This window comes from Chinchilla lanigera, unplaced genomic scaffold (genome assembly GCF_000276665.1).
Source record: "Chinchilla lanigera isolate Chin_1 unplaced genomic scaffold, ChiLan1.0 scaffold00006, whole genome shotgun sequence".
In the NCBI taxonomy this organism is placed as follows: domain Eukaryota; kingdom Metazoa; phylum Chordata; class Mammalia; order Rodentia; family Chinchillidae; genus Chinchilla; species Chinchilla lanigera.
In genome coordinates, this window is record NW_004955407.1 from 7,901,190 (window position 1) to 7,925,381 (window position 24,192).

Consider the following 24,192-nt stretch of genomic DNA (forward strand, 5'->3'; position numbering starts at 1 on the left):
CCATTAATTATATGTGAGAATAGGAAAATTAGGGGTAAGGCTTTAGGAGATATTAAGTGGTTAACATAATCAGATAAAATATTGCAGAGTTGCCCAAGGACAGGTTAAAATTACTTTTGAATGACATTGAATACTAAATGCAAATTACACCTAAAACGTCATCTGATGCCTCTCTTCTTTTGCACAGCTTGGATAACCTGAAAATCTCTGAGATAACCTGTCAGAAGCACATTATCTGTGCGCTAAGCCAAAGCTGCCATTCTCAGTTCTGAGCTTGTGCATTTTTTTGCTCCTCCCTGTCCCCTGGAGTACTCGTGGCTCTTTCCTCATGGAGGTTGTCACCACCCACCTTTCTGTGATGCTCTGATTCTCTCAAGACAAACGACTGTGATATAATTTCTTTCTGCTTATCTCCTTCCCTGCTTTGACCAGAGTCAAAAATAAGTTCTCTTTAAGTTTTGCATTTTATAGCTAACATCTATGAAAACACAGGCAGCATATAACAAGTTATGCCTTGAACACACCACCAAATGACAGTAAGTGGTTTGTAATTACTGAAGGCCATGAAGGCATTATGGACGGGCACCACCCCAAATTTCTTCTTGTTTCTATTCCCCAGAGGGCAGAGCTCATCAAAAGAGTATACTTTCTGTTCTCTCATTTACTTTCAATTGAAGCTTGAAGCCATAATCAAGACAGAACTACAGGTACTCTCTTGTCTCAAGTAGGCTATTTGCATGTTGAAGTAGCTTTGGATTCTAGGTGATGACTTTTCCAAGAGGTTTAAGCTTCTTCCTGGAAAGACCACTTTTTGAATTTGCTTCACAGTATGTTTCACTAGAATTGCCTGTTTATTACCATGAAGATGTGTCAAGTGAATATGCCCAGCAGAGATTTCCAGAGATGTAAGCTTGATCTTTTGTGACTGCCCTAGGAAGTCTTTCAGCAGAACTGCGTCAGGCCTAAGTAAACAATTAAGCTAATTTAAACCCTGAAATAATGAAAACAAAATTCAAAATTTAGACAGTGCAAGAGAACATTATTGATAAAAGTCCGCACCTTGTATATGAAAGAAAGTCCATTCCTCTGATAGTCAAGTGAGCTTTTAATTTTAAAATAAACATTCTTCACTGCAAATTTATATATTTACTAAAGCAGAGTGAGGTTAGTTTCATTTGTTAAAGGGAAATTAAACATTTTTGGCCTTTTCACAAAAGCACTATATCACTATGCTTTTTATAGTTATTACAAGATCAACGTAAACATTTAAATATTTCATTGTTAAATGTCTTAGACACTCAAATGGGCATTTGTTGGCTGCCTTATATTAATGTATACAAAATACTGAGGGAAGAGGTGACCAAGTTAATATATAAATCTTGAACAATTATAATTTATGGAGGAAAAGAGAGAAAAATCCACATAAGTCAAAATACCAAAATTTATAAATGATGAAGGAAAGCGTTGGGAAAAGGGGAGGACCAGTAAAAGAGCCTGAGGTGTCAAGAAGCAAAGCTGAAAAAGAAAAAAAAAACTCAACAGAAGAGGAAAAATAAACAAATATGGAAAAATAACAGCAATACTGGAATCATAGTATGTCTCAGTGAGCCTCATCACTCAAATGTGGAAGTCAACCATCATCTCAAAGCACAAAATTCTGCAAAGAATATAAAGTAAAATAACCATTAATATCATATATAGGGAGAAGGTAAGATAGATTTTCTAAGTATCTCAAACCTCAAATGTTCCTCTGGACTTTTTAAAATAAAATCTATGGTAAAAGAAATACTTGAGTTTTGAAAAAACATATTACTGGAAGAAATATCCTAATCCACATTAACATTGTGCAGTTTTTTTTTTTTTTTAGCAATAACAATTCATTAATGACCTTATGTTTGTCACTTGTAATGTCATAATGCCATTCTATAAGCTGACATACTTCAGGTAAATACATTTTTTTAAAACAGCATCCTGAGGCTTGTGGTGATATTCTAGTCTACAAACTGACTCCATTTATGCTCCTCCATAATTGATGGCTTGTGATATTGCCACTTTCAAGCCATTAGTTACACAATCACAATGTTAATTGAGTTTTAATTAAATCAGCCACATCTAAGCTTGCACTATTTTAGCTTTCTTTCAGAGATTGTTGTTTTTAGGGTTATTTTCATTTATATCTATATCTATATATATCTATCTATCTCTCTTTGTATATAAATTTACTTATCCTCAGCTATTTGTTGCTAAAAGCATTCACTCTGCAGCATACATGAGAAGACAAATGTAATGTGATGACATGACAATCCTTTCCAAGAAGTTTGATATAATCAAACTTACTCAACTCTTTACTAATTTTAGCTCAGATAATACTATAAATTCTGTATCAGTAGATTTATAAAGTATGAAAGACCGCTGGTATCTCAGGCACTTGATATTTATCATTCTAATTTTCTTATTTTTAAACTAGAGCTATAATGAAACTTTTCTTAAAATCCACAATACAAGAACATGGACATGTGTTTATTTATTTGGTAGTTTGTCAATTGCTTGGGTCCTACTGCTAATAAAGAATTATTCATGAAGGTGTTAGTGATGTGACTCAGTTAACAGAATATGTTCTGCTCCCATCCATGTCTACAGCTGGGCTGCTCGAAGATGCATACAAGACAGAGCAGGATTCAACTCGATGTACAGCTGTCATCGCCAGGAACAGCCATCTTTCTCCCTATAAGTCATTAGACTTGTCTCACTATGAACAAAAAAAAAAAAAACTTTGTTTAAGAAGAATAGAAGAAACAGACACATACACAATCATTGCCATGGAAAGAAATCTACCATTAAAGTTGTATATTACTAAGCTTTTAAACTGATCTGATAAACTTGTGTGGTAATTAATATCCTGGATTTTTACAAGTGAGGGAAAGAAGGTCAAAATGATTAAGTCACCAGCTCAAGGTCATACACCTGTTCCATGCATGTTTTTCATACTGAACTTTGATCTATTTAATTACAGAATACAGTATTGTTCCACTCTTCCTCCCAGGAGGGAAGAATAACAAACTTCGAAGACAGGAAGTGGGAAGCAGTTACTATATCCATGTCTATACTCCCAACGCACACTTGCTTTATAAATAATAGATAGGCATTAAAAACTTTAATGCACTTTCTACTTTTAATGTTTGACATAATTCTGACCTTAGCACAGAATTACTGTGGCAACAGTGATAATTCTAATTAGAAATTCACCTGCTGCTCTTCAGGGTCATTGTAAAATTCTGCTTATTAATTATAGAACTTTCCTTCACAAAGTGGCCATCTTCTACAGCAAAAAGGTAGAGCAGACCTTGTAGAGCAGCAAGAAGTAGAACATCATTAAAAAGAGCATTCAAGTAGTTAAAGATGGACAGAAATTTATCAGAAGTAAATCAGTTATTAAATCATCATTGGGTGGGGCTGGGGATTTAGCTCAGCGGCAAAAGCACCTGCCTGGCAAGCGCAAGGTCGTGAGTTCGGTTCCCGGTACCGGAGAAAAACCAAACAAACAAACAAAAAAATCATCATTGGGTGTTCTCCCACTGAAATTTCAAGCATTCCAGGTGGTTATAAACTAAATAACATCTAAAATTTCATTAAGAGTTAACAGAATATTCAAGAATAGTAAAAGGGCCTTGTGTAAAATGTTCATGTGTGTTCGCCATAAGCCTCATTACGTGAGGATTCTTGGATGAACTTTTCTATATATGAATTAAGAACCAGATTCCACTTGCTTCTTCCCGTTCGGCATAATGAATCGCCATAGGAAAAGCACTGAGTGCTTTTTATGTGTCAAGCCCTATATTAACAAGCACAGAAATTATTATCCTGATTTCACATATCAGGGAACTGACTCCTGGAAAGGTGAAAGTATTTGCCCAAGGTCATGCAGTTAATAGGTGGGAGAGCGAGCGTTTGAACGCAACCCATATCACAGCAGCTCGGATGCTCACTGAACTATTTAAGCCAATTAATGACAACAAGCACTACAGAGCTCTGTCTGGTTCAACAATGAAAGGGCCAATTCATCATATGGTAGCCGGGTTATTTTCAGAACTGCAGAATTCTGGAGCCACGTCTGTGCTTGTAAATTATTTTTCCAGTAACTTCTATCTTTGAAGACTACGTGCATAGTATCTCCTTAGCTTAGCTAATTCATAACATCTCCTGATTTATCCACGTCTGCTCTGAGGATGCTTGTCTTCCTTCTGCAACTCCAAACTACCTTTCATAATTCATATTCTGTCCAATCAGTTGAGATCCTGTGGTTCTCTGTGCTCATTCATTATTCAATGTCCCCCTCTCCCTACCTCCCGATGAACTAAGCTCACAGGTCTAACTGTGGAGGAGTCTCAGAAGGGGGATTTTTCTCAAAGTTCTGTTCAAATATCTTCGCTGAATCAACCATGACCACTAACCACTAATTATGGGTGCTACACTAATGCTTTATGAAACAAAATAACAAGGTCACACAAGCATCCCCCAAAAACCATTATACATCAATGTTACGCTTAATGATTCAGCTTAAAAAGACTCTAAGGTGGGAAGGAAATTAAATGTGTGATGTTAAATTTTATTTTTATCTCATACAATCACCCTGGTTACCTGCAACTAGTGCAAATTAGAGAGACTCGAAAGGGACATAATGAATTTATCAGTTTCCTATAAAGTGTTAGAAATGTGAAAGCATTAAAGACACTTTTCCATCACTCTCTGTCTTTTCTACTGTGGTTCACACTAAAAGCTAACTTTACATTTAAATCCAGTAATTGTACAAAGAAAAAATTAGCAATAAGTATTAAAGCAAAATTGCTTTAATTATATTGAGATGTACACAGTGAAAAAGGATTCAATCCATAGCTGACTGTTCAACAACAAGATTAAACACTTTGTTTTACCTTACCATGGCACATCTATTTAAGTTAGTATTCTTGAAAAACAGATTTTTCTATTTGCACTGTATGAAATTTAAAGAGTGCATTTTAGGTGGATCCTACAACATTAACATCTCTTTCCACATCCACTTAAAGTACAGCCATACTTATCAGGCTACAGACATTTATATGCCTCATTTCACTGACTCTTCCTAACAATCACAAAGAGGTGGTATTATTAACTCATGTACAGTTACCCTGCCCACCATCAATGAGGTAGTCATCAACCTGTTTTTTTTGGCTATCAATTACTGAGAAGCAAAATCAAACTTTTCAGCAATTTTTACTTCATATTCTGTGAAAGAGACATTTATGGCCATGTTGGCCCTATCAAAGTAATCACTTAAATTTATACCTATGTGATTTTAATAAGTGAACACAAGCATAGCTCCTTTTTCAGGAGATATCAAGATAGCAGAGTATCAAGGAAAACTTGAAGTTCAGACTGCAAGATGAAGTGTCAAAGCCAACTGAGAGAATACTTTTATATATGATTGATCTATAATATGAAAGGTTTTGTAAGCAGCTAAATCCAGATATATATAATTTAAGAAGTTATTAAATTTTACGTTTGTACTATGTATATGGAGATACATATAAATTCATAAAATAGATGTATATATAAAAATTACACAGATATAATCAGTGATGCATATGTTTTTGAGCTATTTAATATTTTTACATATTATTTTTCTTCGTTATTGTTGATGGATATTTTAGCTAATAATAGACACATATGGCTTCAAGAGGTCGAATGTTATTAAGATTTGCAACACATGGCCACTTCAAGACAACTTAACACTTTTAATATTACTTGTAAAGAATTCACTGTGTATGCAAAACAAAAGTATACAAATGAATATTTAGGAGTAGAAACATTAAATAAATAAAGTACAGTTTTCTTAGTATTCATCTACTAACATGTTTATAAGTATATTAGAACTTGAGGGCAACTTCATTCAATGAGAAAATTGTATAAAATTCCCTTCACCTTCTTTTTGATAATTCCATACACAGATGGACATATGCCATTCTGAAATGTGACAGGATATTTAATACTTTATGATTCTGAATTTAAGACTTTATTATATTGCATATTTTGAGTTGTAGGTGCTGTAAGTTTATAAATCTTAGATATCCACATTTTTTCAAATTTTTTTTCTTGAACTATTAAATAAGAGGAAATATCCTGGGATTTTGTACCTGAATATACAAACACAAAATGTGTGGAGATGAAAATTAGTTTTAGTGGAATATTCATGCTATGGTAACATGGATTTATGATGTTTGAATATCTTGTTAAATAACAGATATGATTTGTTATGTTGCCAGGCATGGTGGCATATGTCTGTAATTCCAGCCCCCTGGGAGATTGAGGAAATGGGATTATAAATTTAAGTCCTGCCTGAGCAACACAGCCTCCTCTCAAAGTAAAAAAAATAGATATATAAATAAAAGGTGCTAGTGATGTAGCTTAGTGTTAGAACAACTTAGCCCTCTCTCAAAATAAAAAAAAAAAATAGATATATAAATAAAAGGTGTTAGTGATGTAGCTTAGTGTTAGGTTCAGTCCCCAGTACCACACACATATACACACACAAACACACAGAGAAGACCCTTTTTACAACTCTGCATAGCTTTGAAGCCAAGTGAGAGATGCTGGAGGGATGTTTTTTAACTGATAAACTTTGTTAAGACCCTACAAATTAGTTGGAGAATTTAAAATGAAGAAAAAATTTTCCTACTTTCAGAAAACTTCTGGATGATATGTGCTTTACTTTTATTGAATTTGCATTCTGTTATTTTTCATAATAGATACAATGATGAGAAAGAAGCTTTATAAATGTATATAAAGTACTATTTTATACCTATGTGATTTTACATGCTCAGAGAAACAATGACAGCCAGCCTCCTTTAAAGAGTAAACCAGCCTAAGAGTTGGAACTGGTGTGATGTATATACCAGAGTGATTTGATTTCCCAACAAACTTATTCCTGCTACATTAAAAGAAAGATTAGAGAAAATATAACAGAAACATTTATGAAAAAAGAGCACATAAGAAAGACACAATCATGCCCTGAATGATGGAGAGCATATAGAAGCTTCTACAATATTAGAACAAATTCATTCTAGATATTTACGAATAGTAGACAAATGTTCCCTGGTTTTTCTGTTTCCTTTGTGAATTTGAAAGAAACATCATACATGGTAGGACATTTTGGGGAACTACTCAAAAACAGAAAAGGTTTGAAATCTTTCTTTCTTCTTTGCCTTCCTGCTTCATCTGTTCTTACCCTGTGCCCACCAACTTAATGCCGTAAGTACTTAGCGTTCATGCCTCAGAGAAGATAAGAACAATGTTTTCTAAAATGGCATGGGTGTATTTCCAGACAAAATAAAGTAGAAAAGACTTCAAATATCCTTAACTGTGCCTTTGACAATTCAACTGTGTGAGTTGTTTTTCTGGTTATCCTTTTCTTTTGTTGAGATATGACCTCAATCTGTTGCACAGGCTAGATCTGACCTCACAGTCTTTCTTCCGATGACTGCCAAGGACCTGAGATTACAGGCACATGCCAAAAGCCTAGCACAGTGTCACCTTTTCCTGCAGTGTCACCTTTTAAACTAAAGCATGACTCATCATTCCATTAAAACCTTTGTAGATGTAGAACTTTGCATTTTACTATGGTTTCTAATCCATGATTTTTATCTTATTAAGGACTCACCTCTTTCTTTGCTCTTCTCTTTGCATTTTCAGTCATATATAAGTATATATGATGAGTAGACATGTATTTATATATATATATATTCTTTTAAATAAAGGATTGCAATTTTAAAATGCTTAGTATATACCAGATAAAGAATGAGTGCCATGTCTTTTCTTTGACTTGATCCAGATCAAAGCTAGTGTGAACTACAATTGAAAAAAAATGGAAAGAAAAAATGGCAATGGATAGTAGAAATGAAATCTGGTCCCCAACTCCTTTCTCCTCTTTGGATTTGCGTCTGCTTGAATATACCTCCCACTTAAAAAAGGATAATGAGCGAATACTGGATCATTGTTCCAACCTAATCATTCCTTTTATCTTCTTCATAAAGGTTTTTTTTTTTCCCAAGTCTTTCTCTCAGTAGCATAAGTGAATGCCTGCGTGAGATGAAACTCTCATATTACTTGAAACATCATCATCACCATCATCATCAGTGCATGTACTTTTCTCAGAATCTTGTGGACAGAGTATGAGTTGTACAGTCACACACTTTTGCTGGAACATTTAGGTGAATATCCTGAGGATGGTTTTAAGGCAGATTAGCTTTTCTTGTACAAAGTGTATTGAAACAGTTCAAAGCAAAACTCAGCAGCAGAAATTTCACAGTATGAAAAACAATATCTTATAAACAGTGAGAAAGTAAAATTTGACACCAGTGCCACATGTAAGCATAAATGTGCTGTGCAAATTGATTATGCATATATACATGGTGAAACATTTTATCAAAAATTTACATAAAATCACCATCCTGGCGTATTACAATTTTTTTCCCTTAAAAAAAACTGAAAACATTAAGGGATGAATTAAGAATCCTTTCCCTTTTGTTTATTCATAAATCAGAAAACACTTGCTGGAATAGCTGCACACGCCTCCTTGAGGTTGAGGCAGGAGGGGCACAAACTGGAAGATGGCCTGGGGAACTTACATAGATCCTGTCTCAAAAATAAAATGTAAAGGACTGGAGATGCAGCCAACTGGCAGAGTGCACACCTAGCATGTGTAACAACCTGGCTCTAACTAAACCAGTCTATCAACTCTTCTTCATTTTCTATCATGATTAGAAGATACATTTTAAATAATGTTGCTATGCCTCTGTCCTCAGTGTGGCACTGCAAGCTGGGATTAGGTGCACTAACCTATTTCAGTGAGTTCATATCTGAAGGGTTCAAACACTGAAGTCTTGAATCATTCTTGTCTTTTCTACTACTTTTAATTCCCAAATTAAACTTCAGTGAAATAGCTTACTCTTGGAATAGGTACTGTCTTCGTTTATACCATATATCTTGGAGATAGGATCACAAATTCAGTGAGTAGTATTCCCCATTGTCATTCACTGAAATGGCAGAGAAAGAAAAACATTACAGTATGTCCAGATCTTTCACTGCAGGCCTCCTGGGTCTCCTCCAAAGTCAAAGATAAGATACCACACACCATCTGGCTCTTCTGCCAACTCAAAAAGACTGCAAAAGATAAATGTTTTGAATTTATTCAGGACATCAGTGAGGCCAAGGCTGTGCAACTGAAGACACTCGTGCAAGAGGATTTCCAGAATTTTATAAAATGGCAAGAATGATGGGATAACTGCGTTCAAAGCAATGAGGAACTCAAAGCAATCCTGGAATGACAGGTAAATTCCATAGTTACAAAAAGGAATTCATAATTAAAAATATATGTTGGAGGAAAGATTCAACTACTCAACAAATGGCGTTGGGAATTTGGTTATCTGTTTGCAAAAGATTGAAACTGGACCCTTATCTCTCACCATATACTATATTAAAATGAAAATGATCAAAGATCTAAACATTAAAACAGAAGGTTTCTGTTTTATTTTTCACTTCATTTTTCTTTTTTTGTGAAATTTGAGTAGAATCCCTTCTGTTCCCACTAATATCTTCCCTAAATCATTGTCCAAAATCCTAGCATGTTGATGTTCCACATAGTAAATTGGTGACTAATAAACTTTAAATGAAAATCGTAAAAAATAGAGGCTGACCATATTAATATATTCTGCTGCTGGTCTAGTAAACTAAATAACACTTCTTAATTTGAGTCCTAATTAACTACCTCATTAGGTCTTAAGTGGCCTAATAAAAGACACATTTTAAAGAAATGTATCTTGTTTCCAACTTGATTACTTCCAACGATATATTCCCTACTACTTTTTCTTCCATGTTTTTAAAACACCCTTCAATCTAAAAACATTTTCATTTCTTCCTGATTCAAATACTTGCCATATTTCCTTCTGACATTTAATCCTCCACTCAATTCTATAATCATTATCTTTTTTAAAACTATTATGGCAATATACATGACATCAGTTTCACTATTTTAGACATCTTTAAGTGTGCAGTCTTGTGGCATTCACAATCCATGTGGTACTACAACCATTACCAACATCTATCTCAAGAAATTTTGCATCATCCTGAACTGAAATACTGTACTTTGTCTTCCCTCTATCCCTGGTAACAAATATTCTATATTCTGTCTCCATGAACTTAACTCTTCTAGTTCTGCTATCTAAGAGGAATCATATATTATTTGTTCTTTCATATCTGCCTTATTTCATGTAATATCATGTTCTCAAATATTCATCAGTACGATGACACCCATAAGAATTTCATTCTCTTTAAGACTGGATAATATTTTATTCTCTGTACATATCACATTTTAGTTATTTAATCATTTATAGACATATGGGCTGTTCTCTACTTTGAAATATTTTGAATAATGCTGCTAAGCATATTTGTATACGAATAACTCCTTACGTCTCTGCTTTCAATGATTCTGAGCATGTACCCAGTAGAGGAATTAATGGCTCATACGGTAATTGTATGTTTAGTTTTATTAGGTACTGCCATACTCTTCCATGCAGGTTGTACCATTTTACAGTACTCCTAGGGAGGAACATGTTCACCAACACTTGAAATTTTGTGTTTTATTTTCTAGTAGTTTTCCTCAAAGTATCTTGTGATTTTGATTTGCATACTTTTAGTGATTAGGGATTTCTAAGATCTTTCCATGTGCTCATTGGCAAATTGTATATTTTCTTTTTACTTTCTTATTGCTGAAACTTATGAAATGTTCATACATATTTACTGTTCATTTTGCAATCCATTGTACCTTTTGTAAATTCCTTCCTCCTGCCTTACACATATTCTTGAACTTGAAAAACTTTTCTTTAAGGGTATTAAACTCAGCATGTTGAAGCACAACAGGTGCTTCGACAGTCCCAGGTAATCCGATGACTGAGGCATGAGAATCACGCGAGCTACAGAGTCTGAGGCAGTCTACAAGAAAGTGACACGGCCTCGTAAAGTAAACCATGAAGAAGAAAGACTACCGGTGTTAGGTGTCAATGCCAATACTTTTTTTTGGTTTGTGGGTTTTAAAGGCGGGCCAATGACAGAATTATAGAACGATATCTTTCTTTGGCAGTCAGCTGATGCCTTACATCTTTGGTAACTTATCCATTTGTATTTTATTCCTCTTTTTCTCTCTCATATTACCTATAACTTATGTTTATACTTCAGAAAGAATTTCCTTCTGTAAATCCTCTTGTATCTCTCAAAATTCTTTTGCTTCATAAAATCACCCAAATTTATGACTTATCTAGACACTTATGAAAGGCTGTTAATTTCCTCCAGCTCGGGCAAGTTACTTTGGAATCTTGACTATAGCAATTTTTCTCTTTCAATCATTTTTCTTCTCTTTCCTCCTACCTATTGTGATTTCCTAAATCTTAAGTGATTTTTTTTTCTTTTATGGTACTGGTTCATTTTGCAATCCATGGTACTGGAGTTTGAACCCAAGAACTCAAGCCTGCTAAGCAAGCACTTTCATACCGAGTTACAGTTCAGCCCTTATTTGTTTTTTAAACAGGCTCTGCTGAAGTTCCTCCTGCTGGTCTTGAATGCATATAATTCCCTTTCACTAGCCTCTGAGTAGCTGGGAACACAGGCTTGCTGCCCTGCCGAGCTCCTGTAGGTTCCTCAGATGCCTCGACTTCACAGTGATGGCACATTCCCTGATTGGCCAGTGCTAAGCTCCTCCCATGTTTGTTTTCAGAGATGCATAAATACCAGCTCATAGTGAAATGTGAGTGCCTGCTTTGATAAACACCTTCTATTAGATTATGAGAGAGGAGACTTGATTGTTATTAATCATCATCTCTACAGAACATAGCATAGAGCCATCACATGATAGGGCCAAGTATTCAGTTACGGACAATCGAAGCAAGGAGCCTCTGTCCAAATAGAGATCCTCTTTGATACCTACATATTGGCACACTTGTACATTCACAACTCTAACCAGGATGCTACCAGTGGAAAAAAGTCTTCTCTTCCAAAATTGTTCTTTCTTAGCTACTACTTTTTCTGCTTATTCAGTTTATTGCCCTGGCACTGAAAGTGAGGGTCTCTATCTTTTTCAATGATTTTATGTGCTCCTACTTCTGTTTACATGTTGTCACTTCTTCATCTTTTCAAAGTCAACCTCAAAACATCCCACTTCGTGCTCGCTTTGGCAGCACATATACTAAAACACCCCACTTCAATTCCTGCTCTACCTCCCCATTCCCTCTGATTTCACATACATACACCATGGTGTCCTAAATGGTATTTGATGGCTCACTTTTTCTGGCTTGTCAAATACATCTATCAATAAGATTTTCTTTTTCCTAAAATCCTTTTTTGGTTCCCTAATCCCCAGAAAATTTTGCCCATTGTTTAATATGTCACTGTAGCTCCTGACCTCCACCCTTCACTTAATAATGGTCAAAGCTTCACTTGTGGATGCACTTCACACCCTTCACGTGTGGATGCACTTAAATGGTCAAAGCTCTTCTTTCTCAATTTGAATTTCCAATAATCTGGTTTAAGTATTCTTTAAAGCACTCATGGTGCTACACATTAAACAATGTGACTTTGCTTACATTCCAATAAGATGCCACCTGCCATGCTATCTGTCCAAAGTCTCTTCATCATTTTAATTCAAAATCAAATATTTCTACTTCCCTGGGAATTTCCAGATTTCTCAGTCCATTCAAAGCTAGAATTAATCACATTGTTCTCTAAATTCCCACTGGTTTGCATGCCCCTCCCTATGACACTGGGCAATCCAGTTTGACTGTTAGATGTGAACATGTCATTTTCTTGTATATATCATAAATTTCTTGTAGATAGAACACTAGAGTTATCTATCCCTTGCTCTCTAATAATGAGTTATGTAGAAGAATAGCAGATCAAACTGCATTTTGTGGAGAAGCGTAATGATTATTGTTCACAGAAATGAATGAATTTTCATTTGTGGATGCACTTAAATTTCTTCCTCTTTACTTTCATGCAGTTACTCTTTGAAGTCTCCATAAATCTTTTCTTACAAACTGCCAGGAAATCTTCAATTGACAGAGAATCTCTGATTCGGTTCCTGTTGCAACACAGGCATTGCTTGTCAGCAGATAATTAAGAACTATTCATTAGCAATATGTTCTTTCGTGAACTGACAAAGGCTTATTCATTGTGATTGCTTTTTATGTACCCTGGTCATTTCTACAGTGCTCTTTCTTACTTAAAATTCTGTTTCCTAGGGAATTTATGACTGTCACTGTTACCCAGCTATAGACTGCGCACGGAATGTGGGTCGCTATTCAAAAATTTGTCTTATGTTTCCTTATCTTTGACTCACAATGCCTCTGAACAAAGTCTTGATTACTTTTTCCAGGTATATATGTGTGTTTTTCTCCTTCCTTTTTTTTTAAACAAGCAAGATGTACTGTCATCAGAGGAAATGCTGTAAAAATTATGCAGCGACCTGAAGTTGCTTCACTTGTGAAATAGAGAAATTTATATCACAGCAGCCAAAATGCCAGGTCAAGAATTGCTGCAACATTAATTCCTAAAACAATTCAAGTTTTTGAAGCTTGGTGCTTTCCTGTTTAAAAGTCAGTGTGAGAAATCAGCATATTCTGTCACCGCTGAACTTTTCCCCAAATCTAACAGCGTGTGCCAGTTTCTCTACAGAGAGGGCTTAGCTGAGATCAAAAGGAACATTTGTTCCCCATTGTTTTCTGATTATGCATTAAAGAGAGATGCAAAGATCAGCTAGAGAACAAAAAGAAAATGCCCCTTGATTTTAGCTGTGGCTACGTACTTGACGATCAGAATCTTTTCCTGCGGTCTCTGTACCTCGAATTGGGATGCTTTTCTTCAGTGTTACAATATGAATCCTTCAGTTGTTTTTGCCTCCACAGTAATGTTCATAAGTTTTTATTCTGAAAGTTTCCAGTTATATATAATCTGAATATTTATTGCTTAAAGAATCACCCACGTAAATTAGGAACTAACAGAAATGCCTCATTATTATCTTGAAAAACAGGTAAAGAAAGCCCCTTTGATGAAGCACATAGCATCAGGATAGCAAGAAAAGGGCTCACAGCCTAGCTGTCTCCACCATCAGGAAGCAGAGGAGGTTGCATGTGACATCACCAAACATCACCATTCCAGATGCCGCTCTGACTTCTGCATAAGAGTGTGATAATACAAATCAAGGGCACCACTATTAATTCCTCAAACACTAGGGCTGTACTTAGTCCAATTTAGAAAACCTGACTCCAGAAGAGGGGGCCATGGTGTCATCTTAAAATTTCTGATCTGTAGAGACTTCAGTTATGACAGGCAGCAATGTTCCAAAGTGCAGCCTTGAGTATCTGTGTCTAAGATTTCCATAACCCTGTTCTCTCAACTGTCACTGAAGTACTCTGCGATTGAACTTGTTCAAAGTAAATATTAAATATCAGAAAATTCTGCAACACTGCCAAATTTTAGAAATATAATGTTTCCAAGTTAGGGTTGTGCAGCTATGAAAAGATATGAAGTTGCTGAAAGAAGAACTACATTGAATAAAACTGATTTGACATATACATTCCTACATTATTTACCATTATGTTTAATGATTTTAATAAGATAATGCACTGCACATGAAACATTCATGTACGATATTAGAATAATGATGAATTAAGGACATTCAGGTTAAAACAGTAACATACTTCATTTTAAGAAATTAAAGTAAAATCCTTTTCATATTTTCAGAGAAGCATATAAATGTATGCCATATATTGACAAAGCCGTGTGTTACAATCAAACAACTAGACCCTAGGAACACGGAAAGGCATTCTATGCATAGCTGTCTTACTTACTTTTCTCATGGCAGACACCCAAAGTTAAAGGGCAAAGCATTATTTAGTTCACAGTTTGTAGAGGTTTCAGTCCATAATCTGCTGGCTCCAAGGCAGGACGGCTGTCAGACAGGCGTCAGAGAGGAGAAATGGCAGGCAGAAGGTAGCAATGCAACAAGAGACCTTAACAGCATCTTTCTGCCCCTTTTATATTGTACCCAGGCTACAGGGATTAGGGCTGTGCCAAGTCAATCAGCAATCACACACCCTTAATCCCAGCATCACATGCTGTAGATCAAGTCACTTCTGAAAAAGCCCCACCTATGACCACATGAGGCTTTGGGGGAACATCTAGACCCAAACCATGACAATAGCACTGGAAGATTAACAATATAAAATGGCATTTAACTGGCTTGATAATAGGTATGACATTTTTGTGTGTTTGAGACTTTTCTGGCTGTTCAGCAGTTAGAATGAATTGTACTTGACAAAAGATTATAATAATTCTTAAAAAAGAGATTATAATAATCCTATTTGATTTAAAAGAACACTTTACACTAAATCTTTTACATATGACATCACTGAAAGTTATTTTAAATTATAAGTACTTTGAAAAATGCAGATTCTGAAAATATATTTGATGGGTTTTTTTCTATATCTCCTTCTCCTTCATAATTCTTACTTATAAAATTTATGCAGATTTAAGAGATCCATTTAAGTGTATATATGAGTCTCTGGAAACTTGGCATTTAGGAAAAAGAATTTAAAATTACACAGTAAAAATATTGTCCCATTTTCATTCCTTATTTTGTTTTTGATTTTTCAAATATATGCTGGAAATTGTTACAGAAAATACCCACAAAAGTTAAATTTAATCCATAGATATCAAATATATAAATCAACTTTCTAATGGAATACATTAATAAAATGATAAGCCCTGGTTTTGGTTAACGTTTAATTTTTAACTTGTTAAATAAGGCACCTTTGGACAAATTTTGAATATTTAGTCACAAGAAAATATTACAAGGAAATAATCTGTAACCACACTAATTCTTGCAAACTGAAACACTGCTCCACACTGTTTAATTTAGTGGCCTATGACTGATCTGTTAGATGGACAAGCAGAGCTTAATTAGTCATGTAGAACAAATATGATTTAAAATACCAATGAGAATCACTTTAGCACACCTTTTTTTTTTTTTTAACTGATTTTGTAGTGCAAAGGAAATGGTATAACAAGAAAACCATGAAGCCATCACTAGGCAATTTTTTGGAGTAGAACAGTGTTTTACCTGGGGGAAAAATGTAGAGCAGCAGAAGCCCTAAGAGAGAAAGTGTTCTAGTCACCAAAACTCAAGACTACAGCTTCATATTTCAGGCTTGCTTAGTCAGAAAGCAGATGGAGAAACCGAGCAATAAGGAAAAAATATGAACTATATAAAATTTCAATTCCACACTACAGAGAGGAGCAATGATACATACACTTTAAAGTCCACTCACTACTTATCTGGTCCCTTCCTTCCCAAACTAAACTGCTATTGTAAAAGTTTCTATTCCCTCACTGTGCATACACAAGGCTGAAACGCACTTGAGTACAAGAGCACTACAAAAGTCAATGGCCAAGATACTTGTGATTGATGTACAGGTCTAAAACTTTTTTTGGTCTTTCTGAGACAGGGTCTCCCTATTTTCACTTTCATAATGTGTAAAAACATTTTTGCATTATTGTTAACATGAGGGCAGTAGATGGAAACATTCAGGTTGTGTCATATTCAAATGGGAACCGCAAGCATTTCAGAAATGGAGTGACTGGCAGTACACACAAGGATTCTCCACACCTGCCATTTTTGTCAAGTTTTTTCTTTTCTTCCTGCGCATTTGTAGTACATGATGATCATGTTCCTTCCTGGGGCACTGACGCATGCGCAGAACACCTTTCTTTTTCTCATCCACTTCCTTTTCCTCCTTCCTCCTTCCCTCGATCTCTCGACCTTCTTACCTTTCACAAAATATCTTACCTCCCCACTTCATGTTACGGATGTTTTATTTTGCTCTTTACTTATATATTGTGTTTCTAATATAAGAGAAACTACACCATATTTAAACTTGCATGTCTCATTTAGTTTAGTTAGCATAATGGTCTCAGAATGCTAAGCAATACTTGTCTGAAAAGAAATATTTGAGACTATAGATGAAGCCAAAATAGGCTAATCAAAATTCTCAATAACCAAAACTCATACATAGAATGGACTGCAGTCAGTGAAAAACAGAATTTAAATCATATATATGTATATATATATATATATATATATATATATATATGTCAGAGTTAAACAATGTGGAGTTTAATATGAATAGAATTAATTCCTGCATTTACTTTAAAAAGAATAATAGCTCTATAAAGCAGGAGTCATATTACATAGTAAGATCTTTTGGGAGGTGGAGTCATATTGGCATTTTTTATTAAAGAGCCATAATATGATGGAGCTCTTGGAAAATTTAAATTAGTCATAGCCTAGATGAATAACGATTTTGGATCTTGTGAAGGTACAGCATTCTACTGTATTCTCTGCACAGACTGCATCTTCACATTACGTATAGCACTACATAAACTATTTCACAATCCAATGGATGCTGAAATGTTCCTGTATTTTCAGATGAGGAGAGATCGTTGAAAATAAAGGATTAAGAAAGTTCTAGAGCATCATCAAATGACTCATTAAACATACAGTGTAAAATGTCTCCAAAGGAGATCAGGTCAAACCCCCTCCTTCACAGGTACTCGTGGCTTGGAAGTGCTATAACAAAACTGGAATCAATTACAATATACGTCTGGCTTTGTGTAAGAAAAAGTTTCTTTTCAGTTTTATAGGTCTGTTCATAGAAGAAAAAATAAAATATTCTAACATTATGGAACTCTTTAGACTTGCAACTGTGGGATTCAACTTTATATCTTCTCCACCTTGTGCATGATTAATAAGTATAAGCTACAATAATTAATTACATGGGATTTGAAATGACCCAGTTATTAACTTCTCGATCCAACAGTTTACCAGTGGCTTACCTCCCAGCTCTTGAACTCTCAAATTACTTTAATGTTCTAATTAACAGTGAATATTTGGGGAAACTTCAAATAACTGTTTGAAGCAAAATATGTAAATATGTCTTTCTTTCAAAAGTAGAAAGAAATACAATGTCTTTAGCTGGAAATAGTGATTAAAATAAGCTAGGGGCAATGTATTTGCATTCTGTTTAATAAATTACATCTAGTATAATACAAATAAAATAACATGCAAAAAAGAATATATATTTCATGAAGTCAGCCCTTACATATTTGGTAGTCCATCTGTTATAATAAAACATCATTGCAAATTTCATAATTTTTTTCATTCTTCAGGTCTAGAGTACTTGAAATAACATAGTCTTAGAGACTATGTGATTCAGTGAAGTTCATTTGTCAAAGAAAAATTATTTGAATTTTAGTAGTTTTTGTTTTGTACCAAGAATCAAACTCTGGACCTTGCACTTAACAGGCAGGTACTTGTACTGCTGAGCTATTATCTGAATTAATAATCTTACTATGTGTCTTATCCGAAGTCTCTTCCACTTTCAAATTAATTTGAAAATCAATTATCAATAAAAATCGGATTAACAGATTTTTCTGAAAATTTTGTATAGAAAACCATAGAATTTGAAATAATAACTTCAAACATTTTATGAATTTATTTTGCCAAATGATTAATGAATGCATCATTTTTACAAAATTTTAATGAAGTTTTATATTAGGTTGAAATTTGTACCTCATTTGGTCACTTGCCCTTTATTGGCTCAGAGTGATTTGCATAAAGCAATAATAGAAATTTAAAAAAAATCAACAGCTACCTGAAGTTGGCTTGTGTTACTCTGAATATTTTGGTCATTAACTTTAAGTATGTTTATAATATTCCAAATTTTGATCTAAAACAATTTCTCTTTATTTCTTTCATACATTAGCTCCATTATTATTTGAGAAAAATTATTATTGGCAAGTATACAAACTCAAGCCAGTTGTTCTTTTCCTAAGAATGATATGCTTCCTATCATATTTGGACAGAAAGAGAGTCATTTATCCTTATAAAAACATGAAAAGCAAGTGATAATAGAGTTACTGCTGAAAATATGTGAGATCAAGATGTGAGATGTGGATTGAGTCATAAAGTGTAGAGAGAATATTGAAACGCATGTACACAATTGTCATGAATGGAGATATAAATGCGTATACACACACGTTTTAAATATCAAAAATTTTTACCTGTCAGGAATTGTATATAAATGCACAAAATTATGCTAATATACCTATGCCATTTTTATTATATTACAGATAATTATCAATATTTCATGATTATAAATGTATCTTTCCAAATCAGTCCTAATATCCTAAAATCATAACTTTTCAGAAAAATTTTCTATATAAAAATATGTGTATTATACATAAAACTATTTTCTAAATTTATAAACAGGTACAAATTAAACTGTAATTAAGACAGTAATAAGTAAAATAGTGAAGCATATACATTTCCTTATCATTAACTGTGTTTTTGGTAACATTTATATTAAGATATGCTGAATTAGCATGAAAGCATTTGTATGTACTCAACATCTTATGTGTTAGAATACATCTCAGTTTATATTCCTTTTCGAGCTACATTAATTTGGATAGAATAGCGAGCATTTACATAGAAACTTTTTTATAACTATATTTTAGTGAGTGGCTATTTCAGGTACATAGGCTGTGGATATAAAAATTGAAAATTCTTCCAACAACAGTATATACAAGAAAGAAATCATAGCAAATATTAATAAAGAGTATGTGAGAAATTAATATTATATTAATAATTTGTGCCCTTGCATTTTTCTGCCATTATATTATAATTATTATAGGACTAGATGTCTTATTCCCAGAAAATAAGAAGATAATAGTCACTAATCTATCCCTGGCTTCCAGATTTTATGTGTAATAGTCAGGAGACAGCTTGATATCACCTGACACAGGTCTGCAATTTTTGAACTAAGTTCCAAAATGGTGATGTGACTTCACATACAATTTGATAAATGGTGAATTAAAGAGGAAAAGTTAAGATTTCTTGACCTCGTCTAGAATACTTTGTCCTTGCTTTTTACCTGTGTATATATTTATTACAACATAACAATATTATTTTCTCTCTTTAGAACAACAATGTCCAGAATGGAATACTAAATTTGGTAAATTTAGTAGACTTCGTGAATTCGTGACACTCAGCAATTAATTGTGCTTTGTCTCCTTCCCACCACCGAATACACTGCAGATACTTCTACTGTAAGGTCTCCTGCTACATCCAAGTCTAACAACTTCAAAACCAGTATCATTTCCTGTGGCAAAACGCCTCCTCCACTTACAATGCCCCACATTCTAATTTACATTTTCTAAGGGAAATTTCAGTCCAGATTTCTAGGACAAAATTTAGATCCTCCAATGAAACCACATAAAAACCCATAAAACAAACATGTCCCCATATTCAGATAATGAATAGAATTTAAGCACTATTAACTAATTTAAGGGTTATTATGGACAATACGAAGCAATATGGATGAAAGCACAAGAGGAAAATACTAAGCCCATAAAAGGAGGAAATTGTAAAGATTAGAATAGAAATTAACACAATGGAAACCAAGAAAACAATACGAAGAATTAATGAATTGAAGAGCTGGCTCTGTGTGAAAAGAAAATTGATAAACCCTTAGACAACCTTATCAAAAAAAGGAAAGAAAAGACTCAAATACATGCATTGGGGAATGATAAGGATGAAGTCACCACAGATCTTGTGGAAATTCAGAAGATCATCACACTTATTTCAGAAATCTTACTCTCATAAGATGGAAAACACAGAATGGACAGATTCTTAGATACATATGAATTACTAAAAGTGAATGAAGAAGATATAAAAATTCTAAATAACTCAGTATCAGTTAATGAGATTGAAAATATAATTAAAACCTTACCAACAAAGAAAAGTCCATGTCCTGACGGATTCACTGCTGAATTCTACAAGAAATTTAGAGAAGATCTAATACCAATACTCTTCACACTCTTTAATGAAATTGAAAGGGAAGCAATACTCCCTAACTCCTTCTTGGAGGCAAGTATCTTCCTCATACTGAAACCAGAGAAAGAAACAACCAAAAAAGAGAACTACAGCCAATCTCCCTAATGAACATAGATTCAAAAATCTTCAATAAGATAATAGCAAACTAGAATTCAACAAATCATCAAGAAGATTATATACCATGACCAGGTGGGATTTATCCAAGGAATGAAGGCATGGTTCAACTTATGCAAATCAATAAATGTAATACACCATATCAATAGAGCCAGAGACAAAAAACATATGATCATCTCAATAGATGCAGTAAAAACTTTTGATAAAGTACAACACTCATTCATGATAAAAATCTTACAGAAAATTGGAATAAAAGGTCTTTATCTCAGTCTGATAAAAGCCACCTATGACAATCAAACATTCAACAACGTACTAAATGGACAAAAACTGAAAGCTTTCACTCTAAAATCAAGAACAAGACAAGGATGTCCACTATCACCAATCCTTTTTCTCATAGTTCTTAAAATATTAGCCAGAGCAATTAGATAAGACAGAGAAATAAATAAACAAGGATAGGGAAGAAAGAAGTGATGTTACCATTATTCTGATGACATGCCACTCTACACAGAAGACCCTAAAATTTCACCAAAAGACTCCTAGTGTTAATAATCACCTTCAGTTGCATGGCTGGATATAAAGTCAATATTCAAAAATCAACAGCTTTCTTGTACACAAACAACAAACTTACTGAGAGAGAAATTAGGGAAACCACACCCTTTACAATAGCATCCAAAAAAATGAAATGCTTAGGAATCAATTCAAAAAAGGAAGTAAAATATTTATATATTGAAAATCACAGTACTCTGATAAAGGAAATTGAAGATTTCAGAAAATGGAAAGATATTCCTTGCTCATGGATAGGAAGAACCAACATAGTGAAAATGACCACAATTCCAAAATTGTTATACAGATTTAATGCAATCCCAATCAAAATGCCACTAGTATACCTCACAGAAGTAGAGAAAATGTTCTTAAAATTCATCTGGAAGCAGAAGAGACCTTGAATAGCAAAGCCAATACTGGGAAACAAAGACAAGGCAGGAGGCACCACAATCCCTGACTTGAAATTATATTACAAAGCCACTGTGATAAAATCAGCATGCTACTGTCAAAAAAATAGACCTGAAGACCAGTCCAATAGATTAGAAGATGTGGACACAACTACAAACACCCTCAGCTACCTTATCTTTGACAAATGGGTCAAACTTGTTCACTGGTAGAAAGATTGCCTCTTTAATAAGTGGTGCTGGAAAAACTGGCTTTCCACACACCAAAGACTAAAACTAGACCCATGTCTGTCACCATGTACTAAACTAAAATAAAATGGATCAAAGATTTAAATATTAAAGCAGAAACTTTAAATCTACTGTAAGATAAATTAGGTTGAAAGCTTGAAGACATAAGGGTAAGCACAGTCGTCATGAACAGAACTCAAACTGCATGGGAAATACTTAAAGAATCAACAACTGGGATCTTATCCTATTAAAAAGCTTTTGTACTTAAAAAGAAATCACCAAAAGAGTAAAAGGACAATCCACAGATTGGCAAAACATTTTAGCTAACTGTACCCCAGACAAAGGACTTTTTAATCTAGGACATGTATAGAATGGAAAAAATTCAGACACCCTCAAATTCAAAGACCCAATCCAAAAATAGGCATCTGAGATGAATACACATTTCTCAGATGAAGAGATACAAATGGCAAATAAATACATGAAAAAATGTTCAACATCGTTAGTCACTTGAGAAATGCTAATTAAAATGACAGTGAGATTTCATCTCACCCCAGTAAGAATGGCTACCATCAAGAAATCAACCAAAAACCAGTGCTGAAGGGGGTGTGGAGAAAAAGGAACTCTTCCCCACTGTTGATGGTAATGTGTGCTGTGGCAACTACTTTAAAAATCTGTCTGGAGATCCTCAAAAATTAAGATTAGAGGTCCCATTGGACACAACCATTCTTCTGGGTATTTTCTGAGAATTACAAGCATCATACCAGAGTGATATATGTGCACCCATGTTTATAGCAGCACAATTTGTCATAGCAAAATTTCAGAAACAACCCAAATACCCATCAACTGAGGAATGGACAAGAAAAATGTGGGGTACTACTCATCTATAAAGAAAGACAAACTCTAGGCTTTTATAGGTAAATGGATACAACTAGAGACTATACGTGTAAGTGAAATAAATCAGACCTGAATACATAAACACCATATTGTCTCCCTAGTATAAGAATCTGAAAGAGTAAATAAAACTGAAAGATACAGTAGATATTATGAAAGGGAAAGAAATACCTGACAGGAAAAAATAACTGGGATGAGGGAAAGAAGAAAAGAAAAAAGAAGAAAGGGAAGTACACACAGACACACACACAAACACACAAGATAGCTAAGGTAACTATGCTACTAATTTCTATTGGTTTGCTGAAAAGAACAGTTAATGTTAAATTGTTTGATAATCTTGCATACATATATGTGGTAATCTGAGCAATTATTCTGAAGATAACAATAACAATAATACAATAACCATTGCTGATTTCTTATCACCTTCCTCTGAAATTCTGTATCATTTTTATGGCTTTGGTCTTTATTTTTGTTATTTTGTTGTTCTTTTCTCTTTTTTTTTTAATTTTAAAAATAAAAGGAAGAAAACATTAACAGACAACCAAAATTCTGTTCATTGGTATATCAAATTTGAGAGGGAGATAATGAAGAAATCACAATGAATTTGTGTTGAAAGTATTATTAACATGAGAAAACTATTCTCAGTTGTAGCTTTTCATATGATCAAAGACAGAGATCAAAATCTTTAAAATCCAGCTGAGAGGACTGCAGCTGAGTGGTAGAGCTCTTGCCTAGCATGAGCAAGACCTAATTGAAACACTGAATTAGACAAACAACCAACAATTCATGTTCATCTCTCCCTTCTCACTCGAATCTGTTCCCCTCACAATAGCATGGTTTGCTACTAGATTTCCAGTACATTAATGGAGACTTTGATTTTAAGAATTACACTGAAGTATCTGTCCAGTGCACAACACACTACAAATGGAGACAGCCAGAGTCAGACTTTAAAAGACTTGTGCAATGTTTTAATTGGAACTTCAG